General features: G+C 46.4%; 3 non-coding genes across 3 annotated transcripts; 1 reads left to right on the top strand and 2 right to left on the bottom strand.

The window, feature by feature from the left end:
* Positions 1-911: 911 nt before the first annotated feature.
* On the top strand, positions 912-1,001 carry trnap-cgg (transfer RNA proline (anticodon CGG)). Its single transcript is given in 2 exon segments — positions 912-947; positions 966-1,001. It is a non-coding gene; the product is annotated as a tRNA-Pro (tRNA).
* A 2,296-nt stretch (positions 1,002-3,297) lies between these two features.
* Positions 3,298-3,369, bottom strand: trnaw-cca (transfer RNA tryptophan (anticodon CCA)). Its single transcript has one exon. It is a non-coding gene; the product is annotated as a tRNA-Trp (tRNA).
* A 20,015-nt stretch (positions 3,370-23,384) lies between these two features.
* On the bottom strand, positions 23,385-23,456 carry trnae-uuc (transfer RNA glutamic acid (anticodon UUC)). Its single transcript has one exon. It is a non-coding gene; the product is annotated as a tRNA-Glu (tRNA).
* Positions 23,457-27,789: the final 4,333 nt, after the last annotated feature.

Below are 27,789 nucleotides of genomic sequence, written 5' to 3'. Positions count from 1 at the left end.
AGGTTTTATGGGGATTTGGGCCAAGTGCTGGCAAATGGGACTGGATTAGGTTAGGATATCTGGGCTGCATGGACGAGTTGGACTAAAGGGTCTGTTTCCGTGCTGTACATCTGTGTCACTCTGTGAGACTCCATGGGATTATCTGCCCAAGAGAGCAGTTGAGACAGCTTCATGAAGTATATTGAAGACACAGTTGGATGGGTATTTGCGTGGTAGGGGAATTAAAGATAGTCGGGATAATGCAGGTTGGTGGAGCTGTGATCTTAATGAATGACGAAGCAGGCTTGACCAAATGGTCTCCTCCTGCTTCTGTTACTATGAATCTGTAACACTGCATTTCCCGCGGCAGGAGTTTTCCCACGGCACAAATGAGGTTTTCTAAAATAAATTTAAATCCCTTGCTTTGCTTGAACTCAAATCGCATTGACTTGGAGGAGAGTGGGATTTGCAAAGTGTCCTCCCCTCCACACGTGCCTCAACTGCAGGGCAGCTGTCCGGCCCGCCTCCATTGTTGACGTCACAATGCGGATGCAGCCCCGTCAGTTTCAGAGTGAAACGTCCTCCCTCTGGGCAATATCTGGGAGCAAAGCAATGTCTCCCGCTTTCCATATACCATCCTCCAGCAGCGAGGGGGGAGGGGAGGTCCGGGTGGGTGAAACAATGTTCACTTGTAGCAACTGGAGTGAATCCAGGGAGGGGGCAGACACTCCAAAGGTGCTCAAATACTTTCTATCTCTCTTAAAGCTATTTTCCTTGTGTATTCACTTAGTTTGGCACGTGTACAGTTTGCACTCTCGAAAAGGATTGCTTCTTTACTCATGTTCACAACTAAAAGGATAGATTATCATGGATCTGAGCAGCATTAAAGGGATTGGCACGTGCTAAAAAATGGCAGGGCCACTGGGGTATGTGGCTCGTTGGTCTAGGGGTATGATTCTCGCTTCGGGCCTCCTGCTGCGTGGACGTGCGAGAGATCCCGGGTTCAAATCCCGGACGAGCCCTTGCTTCTTACATTATCTCGTGCGAAAACGGCCAATCAATTCTCTCAAAATGCAGCTTCGTTCAACGAGATCCGACTTCCTGAGTCAGGGATGGAGCAGAGCTACCATTACAATGAACGCGACAAGGGCAACACTTATTCAAAGCGAAAACAAGTTTTACTTCACACAGAGGGTGCTGGGCGTTTGGAACGCATTGCCAGCAGAGGTGGTAGAGGCAGGCACGGTAGATTTATTTAAGATGCGTCTGGATAAATGCATGAATGGGTGGGAGTAGAGGGATACAAATACTTAGGAATTGAACAACAGGTTTAGACAGTACATTTGGATCGGCTCAGGCTTGAAGGGCCTGTTCCTGGGCTGTAAAACTTCTTTGTTCTTTGTTCTATATGATGTATATCTGATATTGTTGGCTGTTGTAAAAGTTTCTTTGTAATTATTATTCACCTACTAATGTAGTAATGCAGTTACGTCCTTTTTTGTCATTTTTTTTATTTAGTAGGCCAGCAGGAAGTCATTCAGCAATTTTTCTGCCTTTCTTTTCTCAAGCAGCCTTAACATTTCATTTTCATATCCTTGATTCAGCTCCATTTCCAGCATCTTTGTAGGCAGTTTGTTCCATGTTATTGTCACTGGAATGAAGTTTACCTCCATACATTCTCTCCTGCGCGCCTTTATTGGAAAAAAAACTACCCAGGTAAGTTTGCGCTACACCAGCTTCCGGGTCCGCTCCGCACTTTTTTTGAAAAAAAATTAAATTTAAACCGTGAAACAAACGTAACCGCGTCTACAAACAGACAGTGCCAAACAGCCCTTACCTGCTCCGCGGAGAGAGTGAGGATTGTTCACTCGTTTGTGGGTGTTGGGATGATTGCTTCTGCGGTTAAGTATTTGGTTTACGTGTGTTGTTTTTCTGTCGACGCTAGTTTGAAGTTCCCCATTGACTGTTCGCTCTACTGTGACATCTAGGAATGGCACTTTGTTGCTGTTCTCCTCCTCTTCAAACCAGGAGCCCCCCTCAGGCCACAGTCTCACCACTTGGAACACCAATATACAGACTAGTCAAAGACCTCCACTGAAGACTAAAACACCAAGTCGAAGACTCACGCCACTCCAGTTACTCCATCCAAGAATTCCTGAACACCAAAGACAACAAGATAAAAGAGGATGGAATAATACTGTCCTTTGACATACAGCCCTGTTCACATCCATTAACATCAACGTGACCAAAAAAAACTGAAGACACTACTTGAAGAACCAAAGACACAAACACCAAACAGCACCAACGTCATCAGCAAAGATAACACTGTCAAGTTCATGGAGCTGTGCCTTACCTCCCACTTCCTATTCAGTAACAAGACTAACAAACAAATCAACGGAGCACCCATGAAACCACCAATATCAGGATTCCTAACAGAAGCAATAATGCAGAGATAATGGAACAACTAGAGGAAACCTACAACACCATCAACAATCTTCTTACTGGCATAAAATTCACAAAAGAGAACAACAAAAAGTGTTGTTGTTCTAGATGTCACAGTAGAGCGAACAGTCAATGGTAAATTGAAAACAGCGTCTCCAGGAAACGACACACGCAAACCAAGTACTTAAGCTGCAGAAGCAATCATCCCAACACATACAAACAAATCTGCATCAGGATGCTATTTCAACGAGCTATTTCACACTGCAGCGCCCAGCAACGGCGAAGATCAATAAACAACTGTACAGCGCATTTAAGAAGAACGGATAGCCCGTAGACCCGAATTCCTGATGATAGGCTTATGCCCGAAACGTCGAATTTCCTGTTCCTTGGATGCTGCCTGAGCTGCTGCGTTTTTCCAGCAACACATTTTCAGCTCTGATCGCCAGCATCTGCGGACCTCACTTTCTCCTCGATAATTTTAACTGTGTCCAGTGAGAGGAAATAATTTGTTGTTGGTGGGAAACATTTCTATCTGAACTGCTGTCATTCTCCTGATAGATTGAAACACAAAGCTAGGTGTCTCTGGATTATGTAATAAACTTATCGGTATTATGTTATTCACACTGCACTGTCACCAACTGAAAGAAGTGGCTGCCCAGAGATAGACGGCTGTGTTTAAATCCAGCGATGAACTGGGGGAGCTGAGCATTTACCCAAACACTGGGCACACCACCTCCCTGGCACAGTGCTTACAAATCAAACTGACAGCAAAGCTTCACGTATTATTGAAAGTTCCCGGAAAGAAGACTGGGCTTAACAGATAGCCGGAGTGAACGCAATCCTTTCTTGATTGGAAATATAAGGAACTGATTTCCATGAGCCTGACGTGATTTGAACACGCAACCTTCTGATCTGGAGTCAGACGCGCTGCCGTTGCGCCACAAGCTCACGGGGAGACTGGAGCCTCTATTCATGCTTAAGGGAAGTGACCGCACTACAATGATTTTACGTTATGAGAAACAACTGAGATCAACAGTTCATGTCTGTTGTGTCTCTCCACCTCTCCTTCTGTTTCTCAAAACAATTTCCAACTCTACCTCAATAAAAAGCTGAAAGAACTGCGGACGCTGTATATCAGAAACAAAAAACAAACAATAGTTGCCGGTGACCCTTCCATAGAACTGATGGTGATTGGGAAAACGTTGGTTTATATGCAGGAGATATTGTGGGAGGAAGGCGGATGCAGTAAATGATAGATCAGGACAGAGCCCAAAGCGAGGGAAGAACTGTTGGACAGGAAAGGGAGTTGATAACGATCCTCGTGGGAGGGTGAATAACTGTTAATAGAGACTGTTCGTGGCTAAGAATAGGTAGTGTGTAATGACAGACTATGTGATAACAAGGCTTGGTGTGTGTGGTAGAGACGAGGATACAATGGACTTCAGGCCCTAGAATTATTGAATTCGATATTGGGACCGGAGGGATGTATGGTCCCCAAGTAGAATATTCGGTGCTCTTCGTTCTGCTGGTGCTGAGCTTCGCTGGGACAATACAGCAAACCTGAGACAGAGATGTTGGTCAGGGAACAGGGTGGGGTGTGGAATTGGCAGGCAACTGGAAGCTCAGGGTCTTTTTTGCAGGCAGAATGTAGATGTTCGGGGAACATTTTCCTGACCCCATTGAAAGCACACATTGTCAAAGCCGAGGAAGAGCAGCAAATAAAGCGCTCCTGGATGGGTTCGAACCACCAACCTTCCGGTTAACAGCCAGGAAAGTATTACAAGCATTTTCGACAAGTGATACAGGGGACTGGGAAGAAAAGTATTATAAACTGTGAACAACAAAGTTCTGGAGTACAACACTTACATTCAAACACCAAAAACATCCAGGTCCTGATTAATCAAATTGCATTGTGGTGCTTTTCTGCAAAAAATCCTGCGTGGGGAAACTGACAATATGTTGCCAAAATCTCTTCCCAAGTGTACGCCGTGCTTCTTGTCCAGGGATGAGAAATTTCTATTCTGGGGAGACATTCCCAAGGTTGGGTATGTTCGCTTTGGAGCAAAGAAAGTTAACTGGAGATTTCCTGGGGCTGTTGGTAATGATGGGAGAAGAAGCGGTGGGAATGGGCAGATTAATGATCAGAAGAACCAATTGCCACTGACCAGAGTCAGTTACCAGAGGACAGGAATTGAAGTTCTTGAATGAAAAGCAGCACTTGTGTCTAATAAACACAGAGAATACTGCAGAAAGCCAACAGGTCGAGCAGCATCCGTGGAAAGGTAAACAGAGCTGACGTTTTGAGTCTGGTACCTTGTTTGTTCAGAACTCGAGTTTCCTGCATGGCAATCAATTCCCAGACATGAGAAAACGTGACTTTATTGAGACGGGTTTTGTGAAGTTTGAGCGATAATGCAACCAACAGGAAGTCATTTAAAATCGCCAGCGAAGAAAGCATAGTCAGCAGGTTACCACCATGGGCGGGGGGAGGCGGGGATGGGGGAACCCCAAAGGATCTCTACTCCAGCTCTTTAAGTGTTCAGCCACAACTACACGTCCAAAGTTGTGGTCTGAAATTTCTCATGGAATTGCTCGAACAGGAAAGGTGAGTACTGGACTTGTCCTGTCTGCGCCATAGTCCCAACGTTTCCTGTTCCCCTGGATTTGATCAGGACAGAAGAGGCTGATGGGAGATCGAATTGAACTACACACATTATGAGGGACAGAGCGGGTGGGAAGGATCCATTTCCGTGCGTAGGGAGATTAATAATCTGGGCCGAAAATAAGGAGCCACATCAAGAAATTTGGGGTTCATTCAGCAAAGCTGATGTAGAACTGTTCACAGAAAATTGTGATGAAAGTCTCTCGAGTTATTTTGATGGGAAGTGTTCATGATGCTACTACAATCGAAAGGATGAAGGTACATTGGTAAATGTATTTGGTGACAGGTCTGTTCTTACCCTGTGAGCGAAACCTAGATCTGAAGGAATAAAAGGAACATTAACAATATCGATCTGAAATTGGATACGTGACGAGAAACAGAGCCATTATTAACTTTTGAACTGGAGAAGGTTTCTCGTGAAATTAGCTTGAGGCTTGAGGTATGCAAGGTCAACATAACTTAGGTAAAAGACGGAAATGCTATCCTCATTAGCAGACAGTGAAAGGATTACAAGACGTAAATTAAGCATTTTCGACAAGTGATACAGGGGACTGGGGAGAAAAGTATTATAAACTGTGAACAACAAAGTTCTGGAGCACAACACTTACATTCAAAGACCGAAAATATCCAGGTCCTGATTAATCAGATTGCATTGTGGTGCTTTTCTGCAAAACAACCACTTGCAATATCCGACAAAAGAGTGACAAAACCCATCCCTGTCAGCCCAGGATAGAAAATCCGAAGGGATGAAGGTTTGCTTATTTTCTGAAGATTCACAAAACTAAGACTGGGTTTTGGTGATTGTTTCCTTTCCACTCCCAGGAGCCGCAGTGGTTGGGGCGGTGAGTTGGGGAAAGTAAAATGTGCTGAAAGTGTGTTGCTGGTTAAAGCACAGCAGGTGCCCTTTCCTGATGAAGGGCATATGCCCGAAACGTCGAATTTCCTTTTCCTTGGATGCAGCCTAACCTGCTGTGCTTTAACCAGCAACACATTTTCAGCTGTGATCTCCAGCATCTGCAGACCTCATTTTTTACCCGAAAGTAAAATGTGCCCGTGAGCAGCGTGTGAGGCTATCTCAGCTTCCGCTGTGACGTGACTTCGATGTTCCGAGTGACATTTATTGACGCGAGACAGTGAAAAGATTCTCATTCCCGCAGATCGGGAATTCAAACCGTATGCCGGCTTCAGGACAATGAGAAAGAAGCTGTGTGAAGAAGCTGTGAGCTGCATTTCAAACAGGTAGGTGGAGACAGATGCGTCATCCATTGCGCCCGGGCCCTGTGCGTATTTAACGCCACCATGCTGCAGAGTTCTGACGTTAACACGGACATGCGCAGCAATGGGAACATTCACAAGGTCAACAACCAAAGATAATCACCGTCACTGCTTCCCTTCCACAGAACCAACTTTGTGAAGCAGTATCTTTCACTGGCAAAGGAAACACCCTTGTCCTCAGGTGCCTGCTTCATTTCGATCACGATTTCATGTCCCTCACTGTTCAAGTCTCATTTGCAGACACTTGGCTCATAGCCTCAAAAGAAGCTCTGCGGGTATCTGCTTGTTCCACCCGAACAGGCAGTGGGTTGCAGATTCCCACCAGTCCCAATGTGAGTGAAATATTTTTCCCCCTCCACTGACTTGAATCTTAAAGAAGAAGCCAGGGAGCAAGCTCCCTTTCTTTTCGACGACATTTCTCATTTTGTAGTCGGCAGGGGTCACACCTGCGTGGGGAAACCGCAATGGGTTTCAAGTCCATCGCATTAACCACTCGGCCCACGAATACAGAACTACACTGACAGCTTCACTTCCCAGATCTGTCTGAAACAGTGAATCATCGCAGAGTTTGTTTGAATCCATTCACTTCAGTGATTGGAAAGGGTTAAATATCTGCACACTGCGAGTCGAGGTGTTTCATCGCAAAAGATGAAATGAACTTTCAGTTAAAAACAAATCTAGAAATTTCAGGAGGAACGGAGAAGGTCAGGCAACATCTATGGAACGAGAATCAGACTCAGCATTTCAGAATTCCGTTTTCTCCAACAGGTGCTGTCAAACCTGCCGAGTTTCTCTTGTTTTTGTCTCGGGTTCTCAGCATCCGCAGTCCCTTTCGTTAGACAATAATACAATTCAAAAACCCCTTTGTGGAGGAGGTTTCCGTTTGGATAACATTCGTCTGAGCCCATTAAAGTGCACACAGCCGCGAAGAGCAGCGTACTAAGCGCCCCTAGGGGGGTTCGAGACACCAACCTTTTGATTAACAGCCAAACGCGCTGATCACTTGCGCCACAGAGACAGGCGAGAGCGGGGACTGCGGCATCGCTTAGGGGAGGCTATTAGTGAATTCATAATTCAGCCTGCCCCGCCTAGAATTACAATTGTCGTCTATCACTTTTACTTTTCCTTAATAATGCCTGGGACATTCATTGTGGAGACACCGGGGAGAGTCTGATCCCACCCTCTGCAGAAAGAGAGGGGGAAGAAACAGAACAGACATGAACTGTTGATCTCCGTTGTTACTCATAACGTAAAATCCTTGTAGTGCGATCAATTCCCTTAAGCATGAAAAGACGACACTAATGCCCTGTCAGCTTGTGGCGCAACTGTAGCGCGTCTGACTGTAGGTCAGTAGATTGCGTGTTCAAATCGTGTCAGGCTCCCTAAAAGTCTTCTTCCTACATTTCAAATCAAGGAAGGATTACGTTCACTGCCGATATCTGTTGAGCCAAACCTTCGTTGCGGAAACTTTCGATCATACATGAAGCTTTGCTGACAGTTATGACTTGTGAACGCTGTGTCAGGGAGTTGGTGTGCCCAGTGTTTGGGTAAATGCTCAGCTCCCCCCAATGTGAGAATGAAAACACGAGCTGTTCATCCCGCGATTTAAACACACAGCCGCTTCGTTCAGTTGGTGACAGCGCGGTGTGAATAACATTATACCGATATTTTTACAACATAATCTAGAGATTACCAGTTGTGTGTTTCAATCTATCAGGAGGTCCCAGCTCATTCTGTCATCGCAGAGTGACAGCGAGTTCAGATAGAAATGTTTACCACCACCAACAAATCCTTTCCTCTCACTGGACACTGTTAAAATTATCTTTATTCAACAGAAGGAGCGGAAACTACAGAGTCTGACGGCCCCTCTCCACATTAACGGTGAGCCTGAATTTTATAAACGGTGTCAGTAAAATCCAGTGGCGGACACTGATTTGGTTTAATAGGTTTTTTTTGCCAAGTGTAATTCACCGAGAGGATGCTGCTGTGTGAAACAGCGTGGGGAATTACAGCAGGGCCTCCTGCGCATGGAACACACCGAAACTGATGTGTTTCACCTTCACCAGTTTATTCCTACTCTCGGAGAAGAGAGGTTTGATGACTCGGATCATAGCAGGCCGACAGAGAACAGGGGAAGAGCACTCAGACCTTCACAGGCTTGTCACCACAGTTGGGTCATCGTGGCCCGTGTATCAGTATGGGACAGTAATCTGCATCTACTGACTGGAAGCACAGCAAATTGGAGTGCTGGTGGGACTATCACACAGGAGAAAACGGCTTCGACAGATCAACTGGAATGGCTCCCAATGCGCAACTCCACTCACCTCAACTGAATAACTGTAAACAAATTACTCAGTGATTCAAATGAATACTCGGTTTTGAATCTGCATTGTGTCATGTACCTTCGAGGATGATGTCAAAACATCTTCATTTCTGTGATGGAGTATCCTGTTGGGCAGAATATATCCGTTGTCAAATTTTCCACGTTCTGTTGGTCTAACTCCGATTTCACTCAGAATCACAAAATGTGTGACAGCGCAGACTGAGGCCATGCAGCCCAACTTAGCTCTGCTGGTTCAACACAATATGTAAATACGTGTCTCATTCTGTCGCCTTCTCCCTGTAAATCTGCACATTGTTACATTGAACATGCCCACCGAATTCCCTTTTGTGTCCATTGAATCTGCCTCTTTGTCACTGTCAGACAGCGACTTACTGGCCCCACTCCCTGTGCGAAAACGGTCTTCCTAATGTCACTTTTGCTTATTTTCCTGATGACTTTAAATCTCTGCCAAATTGTTATCGATCTTTTCAGGCCTGGGAGCATTTTCACTGCATTATTTCCTCTGTCTAAAACCCTCATGACGTGGAAAACTTCAATCAGGCCAGCTTTCAGCCCTCTGTTCTCCAAAGAGAGCTGCCCCAAACTTTCCAATCTCCCTTCGTTGCTGACATTCCTCAGGACGGCACCATTCACTTCAACCTGTTCAGTGCTGTCTGCAATCACTTCACTTCCCCGCTTCCTGAAGTATCACCCTCAGAATTGAGCGTAATAGAGGTGGAAGATTCATTCAGACTCGGATTGCGTGGGCGAAAAACCTGGATTACTTGTTTTCACTTTGAGCAAGTGTTTCCCTTCGCCGTCTTCACCGCAATGGCAGCTCCGCGCCGTCCCTAATTCAGGCAGTCCGATCTTATTTAACAAAGCGGCTTTTTGAGAAAATTGATCGGGTATTTTTGCTCTGGTCAATTTAAGAAATGATGGTTCGCCTGGGATTGGAATCCGGGAACTCTCACACGTCTGCATTCGCGAGAAGACCCAAAGCTAGAATCATATCCCAGACTAACGAGCCACCAGCCATGGGTGCAGCTACCTCCTGAAGCAGCTGAGACTTGCTCAGTACGAAATACATTGTACATTGCTCCCAGAATTGCAAGCAGGGAAGAGTTTCAAGAACACCTGCTTCTCAATCTGTCTCCCTGCTCCCAGGACGCTGCTGTTTGTCCCGTCCCCAGGCGCCGGGCTCTCTCCACTGGTGGATAATTGAACCATTTTATTTCTCCTTGCAAGCTGTCCTGGTGGAAGAAGGAGCCCACACGCTCTTCTGCTCTCTCTCTCACTAGTTGTTGAGGCAGGATAAGTCAGTTACAGAAATGCGTAGGAAATGGGCAACTTTGAGCTTGTTCCAAAGCTCCTGTTAACGGAGAGACTGAAAGATGCTGTGTTGTTGGGACCGAGAGAAATGGAAACCCTTCCCTCAGGTAAATTGGTATGAGTGCATTTTTGTGCAGCCTGCTTGGTGTTCAGAATTTGTCTTGACACAGCAATCCTACAGAGAGTCTTTTATTACACGGGCGTCGGTTTCTTTACCGCAGGAAATGGACAAAAACAGCAAGTCATGTATTTCAACTTCACCGGTTCATTGCCATCTGAGAGAAGAGGTTTAACACTTGAGATCCGAACACACCGACAGAAAACTGGACAACACGACTCAGAGCTCCACAAGCGTGCCAGAATAACTGTGTAAATTTGACTTGTGTATCGATGTGACACATTGAGCTCAGATACACGAAGTTTTGGGAAGCAGATGACAAGGTAAAGGAGAGAGCAGAGTGTCGTTATAGGGGAAAGCTGCTGAAGACGACATTGAGTAAAGAAGTGAAAATGGTTTCCCTTCTGGGTTGTGATCCTAACATGCACCCGCTGTGCCATTCTCCTGCATTGCACGGCAGCTTTCCCGAGTACTCAGTGAAAAGTATTCAGCTTTTCAGTTGGCGTGTGTCTTGCACGTTCGAGAATGAAATCAAACGATCTTCACTGCTGCAGTGTCATGTGCTGTTGTGCAGACATATCACCGATGTGCAAATATAAACTCAGGGGGTAATGTACACTGGAGACTCAGAGCCAGTTGAAACTTGCTCAGCGTGAAATACATTCCACATTGCTCCAAGAATTGCAAGCAGCAAAGCGTTTCCAGAACATCTACTTGTCATTCTGTTCCCGGGGCGCTGATGTTTGTCTCATCCCCAGGAACTGGACTCTCTGTACTGGCGGATAAGTAAACCATTTTGTTTCTACTTGCAAGCTGTTCTGGGGTGAGGGAAGAGTCCATTCGCTCTTCTGCTGTCTCTCTCAATCACTTGAGGTGAGAGAAATCACTTACACTAATGCGTGGGAAGTGAGTAACTTTGAATATGTATTTCCTCCAAAGGTCTATTATCGGAGAGATAGAAAGATGCTGTGCTGGCGAGACAGAGAGAAATGGACACCAAGCACTCTTCCCTCAAGTAAATTCATATGCGTACATTGTTGTACAGCCTGCTTGATGTTCAGAATTCGTCTTCATGCAGCAAAATGCAGAAAGTCTATTGCAAAGTGGGCACCGCTTTCTTTGCTGCGATCGCGCAGCAGTTAGCATCTGAGCCTCAAGTGTCCCAGATGAAGAGAATCCGAGTGAAACCTTCACTCACTGAGAGTCATCCCCACGGCCCTGAGCTGAGGGACTGCAGGCAGTCCAACACGGAAGGGACGGTTAAAAATGAACCAGTTTTGCTCCCTCAGCCTCTCTGTCCCAGAGTCAGGCAGTGGGACGGCATAAACACGTTGCACCATCCTCGCGCAGACAGAAGCCGTTCAGCCCATCGAGTCCACGGCGACTCTCTGCCACTTGCCTCTCTCTGAGGTGATTCGCAATCAGTGATATCTGTCCTCATAGGAAGGAACTGTATCTGAGTGGTGATACGGTTTCTAACATACTGATCGTCTTGTCATTCACGTCCGACCTGGCGTGGCGATTAATGCAGGGAATGGATGGAAGTACAAGGCATGCGGTTCAACTTTATCAGCTCATTGGCATTGAGAAGAAGTGGTTTTGCGAATCAGTTCATAGGAAACCGACGAAGAACAGGAGAAGACCACTCAGACCTCCATAAAGCATGTTACTTGAATCGTGTGAGTTCCCCGAGAGTATCGGTATGATACAGGGTATTCAGACACTCAGGCAGTAGGTGCAAAGGCAAGATATAGAATATAGCACAGCCCCGGTTCAAAAGGAAGCCGCTCAAGGAGACATTGCACTACAGCGGAGGATGACTTCAACCCATTGACCTCGGGGCTATGAGCCCAGCACACAACCACTACGCCACTCTGCTCCTACACGCCGAGAGTTTTCCACAGGTCCCTTCGAGACTGATGTCAAAGATCTCCACTGCTGTCCTATCATATGCTGTTGCGCAGATGTATGGAAGCTGTGTAAATATAAACTTTTTCCTAACTTCCCACATTCTGTTGGTCGAATTGTGATTCCATTCTGAATCACAGCATGTGTCACAGCACAGACGGAGGCCATGCGGCCCACCTTCGCTCTGCTGGTTCGACACAGTAAGTAAACGTGGGTCTCTATTCGTATCATTCTCTTTCCTTCTCCATGTAATTCTGCACAGTGTTACTTTAAACATGACCACCGAATTCCCGTTTGCGTCTATTCAATCTGTCTCTTTGTCAGTGTCAGTTAGGGATTTACTGAACGCAACCACTCCCTGTACGAAAGCGTTCTTCCCAATGTCACTTTTAGTTCTTTTCCTCATGACTTTAAAACTCTGCCGAATTGTTGCCGATCCTTTCAGGCGTGGGAGCATTTTGACTACATCACTTTCTCTGTCTAAACTTTGCATGACTTGGAAAGCTTCAACCAGGCCAGATTTCAAACTTCTCTTCTCCGAGGAGAGCTGTCCCAAATTTCCAATCTTGCTTCAGTGCTGACATTCCTTAAACACGGCACCACTGACGTCAACGCAATATTCCATCATTTCACTTCCTTGCCTTCTGCCCAACTTGTACTCCAAGCGGTAAAAACAATGACTGCAGATGCTGGAAACCAGATTCTGGATTAGTGGTGCTGGAAAAGCACAGCAGTTCAGGCAGCATCCGAGGAGCAGTAAAATCGACGTTTCGGTCAAAAGCCCGCACTTTAGCGAAGGTACTTTTTGAGAAAGTTAACCGGGCACTCTTGCACAAGTCAGGAAACGCGGGCTCGTCCGGGATTTCGCGCAAGTCTACGTAGTAGAAGACCCAAAGCGAGAATCATACCCCGAGACCAACGAGCCACACCGAGAGCACACAAGCACCCCCGCTCCACCTCTTTAACCAGCTGAGTCTTGCTCAGTGTGAAATACATTTGACATTGCTCTGAGAATTGCAAGCGGCAAAGAGTTTCCCGAACAGCTGCTTCTCATTCTGTCTCCCTACTGCTGTTTGTCCCGGACCCAGAAACCGGGCTCCCTCCACAGGCAGAAAGTTAAACCGTTTTGTTTCGCAACTTTTCTCTGACACCGGAGTGAACCTTGATAAGCATTGCCCTCCGCAACATAGGGTACAGAGAACAACAGAAGACCACTCAGACCTCCACCAGTGTGTCATCTCAATTGTGCACATTGGGCCAGTGTATCAATGTGAAATATTTATGTCAAAGTTTTTTGGGAAAGAAAAGAAAAGGCGAGGTGCTGAACAGTGCGCCGTTATACGGAAAAGCTGCTAAAGACGACATTGAGTGAATAGGAGAGATGGTTTCCCTTCTGGGTGATGCTCCCATCATGCACCCGCAGACATATCGCCGTCCTGCAAGTATAAACTCTGTCTAAGTTGCGCCATTCTGTTTTTTTCGAACTGTGATTTCGCGCAAAAGTACAAAATGTCAACACTCACAATGTTCAAACTTTACAAAGTTCTCAGAGATATATTTAGCGAACACCTGGAAGAAATTCTCCCAAAAGTACCTGGGGAATTTCGGTTTGAGGGCTCTTGAACTTTAAGTAGAATGAAGGGCCACAAGAAAAATTAAATTTAAACTGTAAAACACACGTAACCGCGTCTACAAACAGACACTGCCAAGCAGCCCCGACCTGCTCCGCAGAAAGAGTGAAGACTGTTCACTCGTATTGTAGCTGCAGAAGCAATCATCCCAACACATGCAAACAAATCTGCATCAGGATGCGATTTCAACGAGCTACATTACACTGCAGCACCCAGGTACGATGAAGATCAATAAATAACTGTAAAGCGAATTTCAGAAGAATGGACAGCCTGCAGAAAACTGCTTCCCGGACCGGGAATCGAACCCGGGCCGCGGCGCTGAGAGCGCCAAATCCTAACCACAAGACCACCAGGGAGACATAGAGACAGCGTTGTAGCTCGGCTGAAAATGGACTTGCTGCCTGCTAATCGAACGCGGGCTGCAGCAGTAAGAAGACTTTCACCGGTACATCCATCAATGTAATTTTTTTGTGTCCATTGCTCCCGATGCGAGCTCTATAACATTGGGGAGACTTAGAGTCAAGTCACATCTCCGGGACTCTCCTGCGCGCCTTTATTGGAAAAAAGCGCGGAGTGGATCCGGAAGCTGGTGTAGCGCAAGCTAACCTGGGTAGGTTTTTCTTCCTATAAATGGGAGCAGGAGAGTAACCCGAGGCACTACAGGGGTAGTCCCTCCCACCCTCCCTCCTCCTCTAAACTTATAATAAGATCCGTTATGGTAAGCAGGTAAGTGCTGCATTTTGCTTGTTCTATTCTTCAGACCTAGTTTTCTTTAAAGGTTACTTTTAGAGGGATGGCAGTGAAGACAGTGCAATGTTCCTCTTGTAACATGTTTGAGGTGAGGGATGCCATGGTCGTCCCTGCTGATTACACTTGCCATAAGTGCACCCATCTCCAACTCCTCCAAGACCGTCTTCGGGAACGGGAGCTGGAGTTGGATGAAATTAGAATCATTCGGGAGGCAGAGGGGGTCATAGATCGGAGGTTTAGGGAAGTAGCAACTCCAAAGATTGCAGACAGATGGGTGATAGTGAGGGGTACTTGGCGATAGCAGCCCGTGCAGCGACCCCTTGCGGTCGTTCCCCTGAAGAACAAGTGTATCATTTTGGATACTTGTAGTGGGGGACGACTTACCAGGGGTAAGCAGTGGGGTTCAGGCCTCTGGCAAGGTGTCTGTTCCCGATGCTCAGAAGGGAAGGTTGGAAAAGAGCAGAGCAATAGTTATTGGGGACTCGATAGTTTGGGGCACAGATATGTGGTTTTGTGGGGGCAAGAGAGACTCACGATTGGTATGTTGCCTCCAGGTGCAAGGGTACGTGATGTCTCTGATCGTGTTTTCCGGGTCCTTAAGGGGGTCGGAGAGCAGCCCGAAGTCATGGTCCACATTGGCACCAACGACATAGGTAGGAAGAGGGATGAGGATGTTATGCATACTTTCAGGGAGTTAGGTTGGAAGCGCAGAGTTAGAACAAACAGAGTTGTTGTCTCTGGTTTGTTACCTATGCCACTTGATCGCGAGTTGAGGAATAGTGAGAGAGAACAGATAAATGCGTGGCTACAGGGATGGTGCAGGAGGGAGGGATTCCGGTATCTGGATAACTGGGGTTCTTTCTGGGGAAGGTGGGACCTCTATAAACAGGATGGTCTACACCTGAACCTGAGGGACACCAGTATCCTTGGTGGGACGTTTGCTAGTGCTCTTTGGTGGGGGGCTTTTAAACTAATTCTGCAGGGGCATGGGAACCTAGACTGTAGCTTTAGGGTGCAGGACCTTGAGTGTAGGGAGGTTAGGAACATGCCATCAATCTCGAAGGAGGGTGCCTCTAAACAGGAATGTGACTTGAAGTGTATGTACTTCAATGTGAGAAGTATATGAAATAAGATAGGTGAACGTGCAGCGTGGGTTGGTACCTGGGATTTCAATGTTGTGGCTATTACGGAGACATGGGTAGAACACGGACAGGATTGGTTGTTGCAGGTTGCAGTATTTAAATGTTTTAGTAGGGTCAGAGGTGGGGGTAAAAGAAGGGGAGGTGTGGCATTGCTTGTCGTCCCTACTAATTACACTTGCCGGAAGTGCACCCATCTCCAGCTCCTCCAAGACCGTGTTCGAGAACTGGAGCTGGAGTTGGATGAACTTAGAATCATTCGGGAGGCAGAGTGGTCATAGATCAGAGCTTTAGGGAAGTAGTAACTCCAAAGATTGCAGACAGATGGGTGACAGTGAGGGGGACTTGGCGAAAGCAGCCAGTGCAGCGACCCCCTGCGGTCGTTCCCCTCAAGAATAAGTATACCATTTTGGATACTTGTTGGGGGGACCACTTACCAGGGGTAAGCAATGGGGTTCAAGCCTCTGGCACGGAGCCTGATCCCGTTGCTCAGAAGGGAAGGTTGGAGAAGAGCAGAGCAAGAGTTATTGGGGACTCGATAGTTTGGGGCACAGATATGTGGTTTTGTGTGGGCGAGAGAGACTCACGATTGGTATGTTGCCTCCCAGGTGCAAGGGTAAGTGACGTCTCTGATCGTGTTTTCCGGGTCCTTAAGGGGAGGGGGAGCAGCCCGAATTCGTGGTCCACATTGGCATTATTTTAGTGAATATCTGTTTCCTGTTTGCCAAGACCGAGAGAAACTCTCACTTCCAGATCTTACAATTAGTTGAACATAAATTCTACCAGAAGCCATGATAGGATTTCAATTTGTGTTCTCAGAAGACCTTGATCTCTGGGTTGCTCAATCATTATCACTGGATCCCAGTCTTCCCTTCAATGAAAGTGTTCTCCTGAATATTTTCCTTTATTTATTTTCCTTTATTTATTCATGGGATGTCGCACTTTGTCTCCCACTATTATTCTGGGAAACATCAACTTCACTTTCCTGCTGTTTCCCCATGATCTCAATTCCCTTTCTGATTAAAAAAAATGTTAGTTTTGAATGCACTTAACAATCCAGGCTCAACAGCTGTCCTAAATATGCAATCCCTTATTTGCAAGTTATTCCCTCAGGTTCTAAACTCACCCACAAGGGTTAACGCTCCCACATCTATCCTGTCACGTCTCCTCAGAATCTTGTTTGTGACAATAAGGTTATCTCGAAATCTTCTAACTTCTAATAACCACAAGCCCAACCTATTCATTTCTCCTTATAAGACATTATTTCCATTCCTGATATCGTCCTGGTCAACCTTCTCTAGTCTGCCTCCAATGCCAGTATATCTTCCTATGGCTAAAAGGCCCAAACCTTTTGCTTAACCGGTCGATATCCCTCTCCATGTCATCCTCACCACCTGCATTCCCATCAACTGTCTCTACTGCAGTCTTGGCAATAGGACATTCACTTCACTTATCCAAGTAATTCATATACATATTGTAAATAATTTTGGCCCCAGCACTGATCCCTGTGCCACATTGCTAGTTACAAGTTGCGATCCTGAACATGCCTCTTATCCCTGCTGCATCATTGGTTAGCCAATCATGTATCCATACGGTTAGACTGTCTCCAATATCATGTGAATATCATTGGCTCTGCCAGCAAGTCTTCCCAAACTGTCCTTGAAAAAGTGGTGATGAGCTGCCTCTTAAATTGCTTCACAAATATGATGTGGTCTATAATGAAGGTTCAGGATCGAGTTCCAGGATTTTGATCAATAACATCGAAGCAATGCGTATATGTCACAGTTGGAATGTTGTGTTCACACTTATCTCCTCTTGCTGGTTGAAGTGATGGAGTGGAAATTGCTCTTGAAGAGCCGCCACTCATATAACCAAGCCAGACAGATCGATTGTGGCCAGAGACTCAGCCATTTTGACATCTCATCAATCTACATTCTTTCCATGCAAGTTTTAGTCACATCAAACTGCCGCGCAATGCTGTTATGGCCTCAGTAAACTATAATAACGTGAAGATCGCTGAAATGATTTTTCTACATCCGACTGCAATATAAATACAGATCATTGTTTCCAGTTTTGGTGGAACAAAAGACATTGTATTGGTGGATAATTACAGTTAGTGCAAACACAGCTAGCCATCGATAAATATTAATCCTGTTCACTTCAATGGCCAATTTCAATTCAGAAACCAAGTGCACTCGGCTGCATGTAACATAGACAACATGACAAAATGGCTGATAGGAGGAGAAATGGGGCATTGAGGAGGAGTGAAATGTTTGCTTTTGGTCACCTCCACAATTGTTAGAAAATCAGGTTGAAAGGATTCTTAAAAGGTGGATGAAGTAGTGGTGTGGCTTAACACTTCAGACAGCGCAAAGTGGAAGACTACTTTCTAGTGGAAGAAAAAGACATTTCTTATTTCTGAAAGAACTGGGAAACAGAAGAGGGGATGAAATCTGACTTGAGAGCTATTTCCTATTTGTTGAGGATGTTGCTTCATCACAGTCTTGGTTTAGAGCCTAAGCTCTTCGTCAGGAATAAAGGGTTGCCCAAAGGGGCTGACAGATAAATGGGAAGGACGTAGGGCTGGGGGAAAGGCAGCTGGGAGTGTAATAGGTAGATGGAGGTCGGGATTGATGGTGATAGGTCAGAGATGAGGGTGAAGCAAATAAGTGAGAAGCAAGGTGGACAGGTATGACAGGTCAAGAGGTTGATGTCGAATTGGAAGGTTGGATCTGAGACAAAGTACGGGAGAGGAAATGAGGAAAGTGATGAAATGTACATTGATCCCATGTAATTGGAGGGTCCCAAGGCAGAAGATGATGTTTTTCTGACAAGCGTCGGGTAGCAAGAGTTTGGCAGTGGAGGAGGCCCAGGACTTGCATGTCCCTGATGGAAGGGAAGGGGGAGATAAAGTGTTCAGCACAGGCGTTCAGTTTCTGTGACCCAGAGGTGTTCCCTCAAACATTCCGCTAGTTGGCGTCCAGGTTCCTAAATGTGGATGAGACCATATTGCGAGCAATGGACATAATCTTATAAATAGATTGCATAAATCTTAGCCTGCTGGAGTTATTTTCTTTTACTAAGTTAAAGAAAACTTTAATTAAATTGGGTGACTGCATGAAACGGTTTGATGGTCAGATTTGAATCATCACACCCAAATGAGACAATGCCATGAACATCAGTGAACTGCTCTTTTTGTTAAAAACCACAAGTTCTTGATTTATTTTCACAACTCACTGGTATTCACACCTGCACATTCAATGTCAAACTCTGACATCAGAAATGAAATTACAGCATTAATTTTGACATACAATATTCGAACAAACAAATTAATAGTACACAGTGAATACCAAGTCTGATTAATATGAAATTAAATTGGACCAAAAAAATATAAAATCAAGCTGGGAGATAATAAATGGGGGAAGGGCAGAAGGCAAGAAATGCAGCATCATAGAAGGTGCTCCTCCAGGGAGTGTATTTTACCAACTACAGCTGCTAAATATAAACAAGCACTCTGACATGATCCTCCGGTTTTAATGTGAACCATACCCCCATACAGTAGGTACCATTTAAATGAGTTAATAGATACAAGTCTTGAGCAAATCCAGCCTCCAGCCGGACCCCCCGCTTCTTGGAGCTCGGGCCTTCCTCCAGCTCCGGGGGGTTGCTGCCACTGTCACTCCTCCACTGAAGAATCCTTGGGAAGCAGGTGTAAAGGCAAGATACAGAACAGAGCACCTTTGCAAACGAAAGCAGCTTATGGAGACACTGAGCAATAGCATCACAGGGTTTTGACCCACCGACCTCTGACTTATGTGCCCAGCACACTCACCCAGCACTACTCTGCTTCTGGGCACCCAACAGCTGGATTGTGGATCAGATTAAAGGAGGTCCTAAACTCTGATAACATCGATACACAAGGCAGTGAGGAAAGGTTTCAGCACACTGGCCTTCATCAGTTAGGGAATTGAGTATAGATGTTGGCAAGTTATGTTGTAGTTATACAGGACGTGGATGAAGCTGCACCTGGAATATTGTGATCAGTTTTGGTCCCCTTGATGTTCTGACTTCTGACTTCTTCAACTCTGGGTTCGTGTTGAACTTGATGGGATACTTTGCCCAACTCAGCATTTTTAAACAGTATCGTTCGGAGGGATTCATTTAAAACTTTTCAGGAGGTGAGCTCAACAAGACTGAAAAATTCAATGTTAATTGGACTCTATTTTAAACTTCCATCAGGACCAGTAGTCAGAGACATGTACAGCATTGAAACAAACCCTCCGGTCCAACTTGTCCATGCTGACCTGATATCCTAAATTAATCTAGTCCCATTTGACAGCACCTGACCCATATACTCTGGCAGCTCATTTCATATATGTACCACCCTCTGCATGAAGAAGTTGTCCCTTTAATTTCGCCTTTCACCCTAAATGTCTGCTCTCTAGTTCTGGACTCCCTCATCCCAGGGAAAGGACCTTGTTTATTACACTGTCCATGCCCCTCATAATTTTGTAACCTCTATTAGGTCACTCCTCTGCCTCCGATGCTCCAATGAAAACAGCCCCAGCCTATTCAGCCTCTCCCTGTAGCTCAAACCCTCCAACCCCCAGTAACATTCCCGTAAGTCGTTTCTCATCGAGAAGTCAACGTTTCAGTCCTGAAGAAGGGTTAATACCCAAAACGCTGACTACTCCACATCCTGGTGTTGCCTAGCTTGCTGTATTCTCCCAACCTCCTGCTTGCCTATATCGGGTTGCAATATGTAGTGGCTCAGTGGTTACCACCGCAGCCTCCCAGCACCGGCGACCCAGGTTTGATTCCAGCCTTGGGTGGCCGTCTATGAGGAGTTCGCACATTCTCCCAGTGTCTGCATTGGTTTTCTTTAGGTGGACCTGTTTTCTTTCATAAACCAAAGATGTGCAGGTCATGTGGATGGGCCATGCTTAATTGCCCATAGAGTTAGGTACATTAGTCAGAGGGAAATGGGTCTGGATGGGTTACTCTTCGGAGGGTTGGTGTGGACTTGTTGGGACGAATGGCCTGTTTCCAGACTGTAGTTAATCTCATCTGCACTACTTTTGTCACTAACGAATGGCAGAGTAGACTCGACGGGCCGACTGGCCTATCGTATGCTCCAATGGTCTTGCAGTCTTATTTTCTCTGGATCATTTCATTGGCAATGTACAGTCCCTGGCTCAATGAGCAGCAGTGTCCACTGAAAGCAAAGCTCAGAGGTTCGAAGAACTCCTACAATGTGGAAACAGGTCCTTCAGCCCAACACATCTGCACTGATCTTCCAAAGACTAACCCACTCAGATCCATTTTCCTACCCTCCATAAATTGCACACAGACCCCCAAGGGTGGAATTATTCCTGGGTTCCTGGTGCCATGAGGCAGCAGTGCACACCCTGAGCCACCATGGGGTTGTGGTTGTGGGGGGTGGGGGAGACAATTGCAGTCCATCAGAAACAAAAACAGCCCACCTACTCTCCCACTGCACCCACTGTCAGAGCTGGCAGGAGGTTCAGTCCTGGAGGGTTCCCAAGGCAGAGTCACCGGTAGGATCTGATTGCTGGAAGCACTGGTGCCCCCGCTGGTGCTTCTGCAAGTTGCAGGAATACATGAACCTCTTCCCATACTCGGGCCAACTGAAGGGCATCTCCCCGGTGTGGACACATTGGTGCTTCAGTAGGGCGGAGGAATTGCTGAAGGCCTTCCCGCACTTAGGGCAGCAGAATGGCCTCCCCAAACTCCCCCGCCCCGCCTCCCTCCCCCCATGTGTGGACTAGCTGGTGCTTCAGCAGTGTGGAGGAGCGGGTAAAGACCTTCCCACATTCGGGGCAGGAGAACAGCTTCTCCCCAGTGTGGATGGACTGGTGCCTCAGCAGGGCCATGGAATTGCTGAAAACCTTCCTGCACTGAGGGCAACTGAACGACATCTGACCAATGGGTCAATAGGTCGGAGGAAAGAGCAAAGCCCTTCCTGCACTCGGGGCAGAAGAGCGGCCTCTCCTCGGTGTGGACCCACTGGTGTCTCAGCAGGTGGGAAGAACAGCGAAGGCCACCTTGCACTTGTGGCCGGAGAACAGCCTTCCCCGGTGTGGACCAACTGGTGCGTCAGCAGGGCAGAGGAATCACTGAAGGCCTTCCCACACTCAGGGCAGCAGAAGGGCCTCTTCCCCTCTGTGGACCCATTGATTCTTTAGAACCCTTTCAATTTCCACAATATCCTTCTGATAGGAGGAAGACCAGAATTGCACACAATATTCCCAAAGTAGTCTAACCAATGTCCTGTACAGCCACAACATAACTTTCCAACTCCAATACACAGTCAGAGGATCGGGAAACCTCTCAAAACCCACAAAAACAAACAGGAAAGAATGGAGGACAAACCGAAGTTTTGAGAGTCAGCTTGGAAGCATCACTGAGAAATCGGCGGACTGGGTTTATTGGGTAGCCGTTCTCCTTAAATACTCTATATACGTATTTCTCTTGTACTCTTCGTAGTTTCTCTGTGCTGCAGTGTGTAGTGGCTTGTTGAAATAATGTCCTGATGCAGCTTCGTTTGTGGGTGTTGGGATGATTGTTTCTGTAGTTAAGTATTTGGTTTGTGTGTGTTGTTTTTCTGTAGACGCTAGTTTGAAGTTCCCCATTGACTGTTCGCTCTACTGTGACAACTAAGAATGGCACTTTGTTGTTGTTCTCCTCCTCTTCAAACCAGGAGCCCCCCTCAGGCCATAGTCTCACTACTTGGAACACCAATACACAGACTATTCAAAGGCATCTACTGAAGACTAAAACACCAAGTCGAAGATTCACGGCACTCCATTTACTCCATCCAAGAATTCTTGAACACCAAAGACACTAAGATAGAAGAGGATGGAATAATGCTGTCCTTTGACATAGAGCCCTGTTCACATCCATTAACATCAACGTGGCCAAAGAAAACTGAAGACACTACTCGAAGAACCAAAGACACAAACACAGCAACAACTTCATCAGCAAAGATAGCACTGTCAACCTCGTGGAACTGTGCCTTACCTCCCACTTCCTATTCAGTAACAAGCCCTACAAACTAATAAAGGAAATAACCAATAAACCACCAGTATCAGGATTCCTAGCAGAAGCAATAATGCAGACACTCGAACAAACAGCTCTTCCAACGACCCAACCCAAACTTTGTGTCCGCCACAGTGATGACACTTTTTTTAAAGGTTAGATTATTTACAGTGTGGAAACAGGCCCTTCGGCCCAACAAGTCCACACCGACCCGCCGAAGCGCAACCCACCCATACCCCTTACCTAACACTACGGGCAACTTAGCATAGCCAATTCACCTGACCCACACATCTTTGGGCTGTGGGAGGAAACCGACGCAGAGAACGTGCAAACTCCACACAGTCAGTCGCCTGAGGCGGAAATTGAACCCGGGCCTCAGGTGCTGTGAGGCAGCAGTGCTAACCGCTGTGCCACCGTGCCGCTCAGAGTTTTGTTATGAAAAAATGAAACAAATTAGAGGAAACCTACAACACCATCAACAATATCCTCACTGGCATAAAATTCACAAAAGAGGAGAACAACACCAAAGTGCGATTTCTAGATGTCACAGTCGAGCGAGCAGTCAATGGTAAATTCAAAACAGCCTCAACAGGAAAACAGCGCACGCGAACTAAGTACTAAGCTACAGAAGCAATCACCCCTACACATACAAACAAACTGAATCAGGACACTATTTCAACGAGCCATTACACACTGCAGCACCCAGTAACTACCAAGACCAAGATGTAACTGAGAGTGGGTAGCCAAAATATCCACTGAAAATTGCTTCCCTGACCGGGAATCGAACCCGGGCCGCAGCGGTGAAAGCGCCGAATCCTAACCACTAGACCACCAGGGATATATCTGCGAACGTCGACAGCTCTACTAAAGATTGCTTTCCTGCGCGGAAATCGAACCCACGCCACGGTTGTGAGAAGGCTTCCACCAATGTCATTTCTTGTACCCATTGCTCCCGATGCGGTCTCCTCTACATTGGGGAGACTGGAGACTCCTCGCAGAGTCAAGTCACAGCGCTTGAGGGAGCATCTCCAGGACACCCGCACCAATCAACCCCATCGTCCTATGGCCCAAAATTTCAACCTCCCCCGCCCCGTCCCACTCTGCTGAGGATATGCTGGTCCTGGGCCTCCTCCATCGCCGCTCCCTCCCCACCCGATGCCTGGAGGAAGAACGCCCCATCTTCCGTCAGGGATGAATTCAACCCCAGGGCATCTGTTTCCTTATTTTCCCTCCCTCACCTTACCTCAGTTCCAACCTTCCAGCTCAGCGCTGTCCTCATGAACTGTCCTACCTGCCAATCTCCCTTCCCACCTATCCACTCCACCCTCTTCTCTGATCTGTCACCTCCATCCCACCACCATTCACCTATTGTGCTCTTTGCTACTTTCGGCCCAGCACCCCCCAATTTATCTCGCCACCCCTGGAAGCGTCCTGCCTCTATTCCTGATGAAGGGCTTTAACCCGAAACGTCGATTTTCCTGTTCCTCGGAAGCTGTCTGACCTGCTGCGCTTTTCCAGCACCACTCTGATCTAAACTCTGGTTTCCAGCATCTGCAGTCCTCACTTTTGCCTACCCAATAAACCCAGTGTGCCAATTTCACATGAACAAACTGACACAAGCAGACACAACATCTGCAGAAACGCTAGCCACATTACTTTACATTAAAGACATCTGTGAAATGATGTCCAGACAACTCAACCCGCTCAGCATTAAACAGCGGCTAATGAACCAGAAATACCCAGTACAAACAACCAGCAAACGTATGTTATTTACAAAATACCATAAGACCATAAGACATAGGAGTGGAAGTAAGGCCATTCGGCCCATCGAGTCCACTCCGCCATTCAATCATGGCTGATGGGCATTTCAATTCCACTTACCAGCGTTCTCCCCGTAGCCCTTAATTCCTCGAGACAACAAGAATCTATCAATCCCTGCCTTGAAGACATTTAGCGTCCCTGCCTCCACTGCACTCCGTGGCAATGAATTCCACAGGCCCACCACCCTCTGGATGAAGAAATGTCTCCGCATTTCTGTTCTGAATTGACCCCCTCTAATTCTAAGGCTGCGTCCACGGGTCCTAGTCTCCTCGCCTAATGGAAACAATTTCCTAGCGTCCACCCTTTCCAAGCCATGTATTATCTTGTACGTCTCTATGAAGTCTCCACTTAATCTTCTAAACTCCAATGAATACAATCCCAGGATCCTCAGCCGTTCCTCATATATTAGACCTACCATTCCAGGGATCATCCGTGTGAATCTCCGCTGGACACGTTCCAGTGCCAGTATGTCCTTCCTGAGGTGTGGGGACCAAACCTGGACGCAGTACTCCAAATGGGGCCTATCCAGAGCTTTATAAAGTCTCAGTAGCACATCTCTGCTTTTATATTTCAACCCTCTTGAGATAAGTGACAACATTGCATTCGCTTTCTTAATCATGGATTCAACCTGAATGTTTACCTTTAGAGAATCCTCGACTAGCACTCCCAGATCCCTTTGTACTTTGGCTTTACTAATTTTCTCACCATTTAGAAAGTAGTCTATGCTTTTATTGTTTTTGCCAAAGTGCAAGACCTCGCATTTGCTCACGTTGAATTCCATCAACCATTTCCTGGACCACTCTCCCAAACTGTCTAGATCCTTCTGTAGCCTCCGCTCTTCCGTACTACCTGCCTGTCCACCTAACTTCGTATCATCTGCAAACTTCGCTCGAATGCCCCCAGTCCCTTCATCCAAATCATTAATATATAAAGTGAACAGCTGTGGCCCCAACACCGAACCCTGCGCGACACCACTCGTCACCAGCTGCCATTCCGAAAAAGAACCTTTTATCCCAACTCTCTGCCTTCTGTCAGACAGCCAATCCTCAATCCATCCCAGCAGCTCACTTCGAACACCATGGGCCCTCACCTTGCTCAGCAGCCTCCCGTGTGGCATCTCATCAACGGCCTTTTGAAAGTCTAGATAGACCAGATCGACTGGGTTTCCCTGGTCTAACCTACTTGTCACCTCTTCAAAGAATTCCAACAGGTTTGTCAGGCATGACCTTCCCTTACTAAATCCATGTTGACTTGTTCTAATCAGTCACTGCTCTTCTAAGAATTTAGAAACCTCATCCTTAATGATGGATTCTAGAATTTTACCAAGAACCGAGGTTAAGCTAATTAGCCTATAATTTTCCATCTTTTGTCTTGATCCTTTCTTGAATAAGGGGATTACAACAGCCATCTTCCAATCATCCGGGACCTTTCCTGACTCCAGTGACTCTTGAAAGATCTCAACCAATGCCTCCGCTATTTCCTCAGCCACCTCTCTCATAACTCTAGGATGTATCCCATCGGGACCAGGAGATTTATCAATTTTAAGACCTTTTAACTTTTCTAGCACTATCTCTTTTGTAATGGCAACCATACTCAACTCAGCCCCCTGACTCCCTTTAATTGTTGGGATATTTCCTTGTATTATACCATACAAGAAAATATGTACATGAACTCTGCCACACAGTTCCCTGTGGCAAGAAATGCTGGGAAGAGATAAGGAACATTTTTTCAGCCAAAACGAATCGGCACTGACTGGACAGCCATTTAAAATCAACGCTGTCATGTCACGATAGAAGATCGAAAGGGATGTACGGTTTTCTTATTTTCTGAAGATTTACAAAGCTGAGACTGGGTTTTGGTGTTTCTTCCCTTTCCACTCCCAGGAACCACAGTGGTTGGGGCGGTGAGTTAAGGAGAGTGAAATGTGCCCGTGAGCAGCGTGTGGGGCTATTTCAGCTTCCTCTCCTCTGACAGCGCTGTGACTTGACTCCGATGTTCTCAGGGACACTTACTGAAGCGAGACAGTGAAGAGTCTCGTTCCTGCAGATCAGGAATTCAAACCGAATGCCGGCTTCAAACCGAATGCTTTCCATAGTCCCAACTTTGTGAAGCAATATCTTTCACTAGCAAATAAAACACCCTTGTCCTCAGGTGCCTGCTTCATTTCGATCACGATTTCCATCCCCTCACTGTTCTAGTCTCATTTCCAAACACTTGACTCATTGCCTCAAAAGCAGCTCTGTGGGTATCTGCTTGTTCCACCCGAACAGGCAGTGGGTTACAGATTCCCGACCAGTCCCAATGTGATTGAAATATTTCAACCCCTCCACTGATTTGCATCATTAAAAAAACCGTGGAGCAATCTCCCTTTCTTTTTGACGACAGTTCTCAAATGTAGTCGTCAGGATTCACACCTGCATGCGGAAACCGCAATGGATTTCATGTCCATCGCATTAATCACTCGGCCCACCAATACAGAACCACACTGGCAGCTTCATTTCCCAGGTCTCTCTGCCTGTGGAGCTGAGAAACAGTAAATAATTGCAGAGTTTTTTTGAATCCAGTCACTTCACAGGTTTCGAAAGGATTAAATATCTGCAAATGGCAAGTCTGTGTGTTTCATCCCGAAAGATGAAATGCACGTTCAGCTAAAAACAACAACAGAAATTGCAGAAGCAACTCAGCAGGTCAGGCAGCATCTGTGGAAAGAGAATCAGAGACAACATTTCAGAACTTTTTTTCCTTCTCCAGGTACAGCCAAACCCGCGGAGTTTCTCCAGCAGTTTCTCTTTCTGTCTCGGATTCTCAGCATCCGTAGTCCTTTACGTTAGAAATTCAATCAATTCAGAAACTCCTTTGTGCTTCCTCAGTGGAGAAGATTTCCGTTTGGGAAACATTTTCCTGACACCATTAAAAACGCGAAATTCGCAGTGGTAGGAGCGAGAAACACACCTCGCTGGTCTGGAACCACCAGCCTTTAGATTAACAGCCGAACGCACTGATTTATTGAGCCACAGAGACAGGGTAGGACGCCCAGCCCCGCAGCCTCTTTGAGGAAGCTACTATTCAATTCATAATTCAGCTTGCCCCGCCCAGAACTACTATTGTCTTCTATCAGTTTTACTTTTCCATAATAAAGCCTTGGACATTCACTGTGGAGACACCGGGGATAGTCTGATCCCACCACCTGCAGGCACATCTATGTCACAAGGAACTAGCCCTCCTACACCGGGGCCAACGCCCTCCGAGCCTTTCAGTGTTTTGCCTCTTACCGAATTTTCTCATTGACCCCCAGCCGTGAAGGGGTTTGAATTCCTGATATGCAGAGAATTCTTTCAATGTCTCAGATC

Source organism: Hemiscyllium ocellatum (assembly GCF_020745735.1).
Source record: "Hemiscyllium ocellatum isolate sHemOce1 chromosome 27 unlocalized genomic scaffold, sHemOce1.pat.X.cur. SUPER_27_unloc_35, whole genome shotgun sequence".
In the NCBI taxonomy this organism is placed as follows: domain Eukaryota; kingdom Metazoa; phylum Chordata; class Chondrichthyes; order Orectolobiformes; family Hemiscylliidae; genus Hemiscyllium; species Hemiscyllium ocellatum.
Note: the sequence above shows the minus strand (reverse complement) of the source record. Positions and strands in the feature narration are given on the sequence as shown.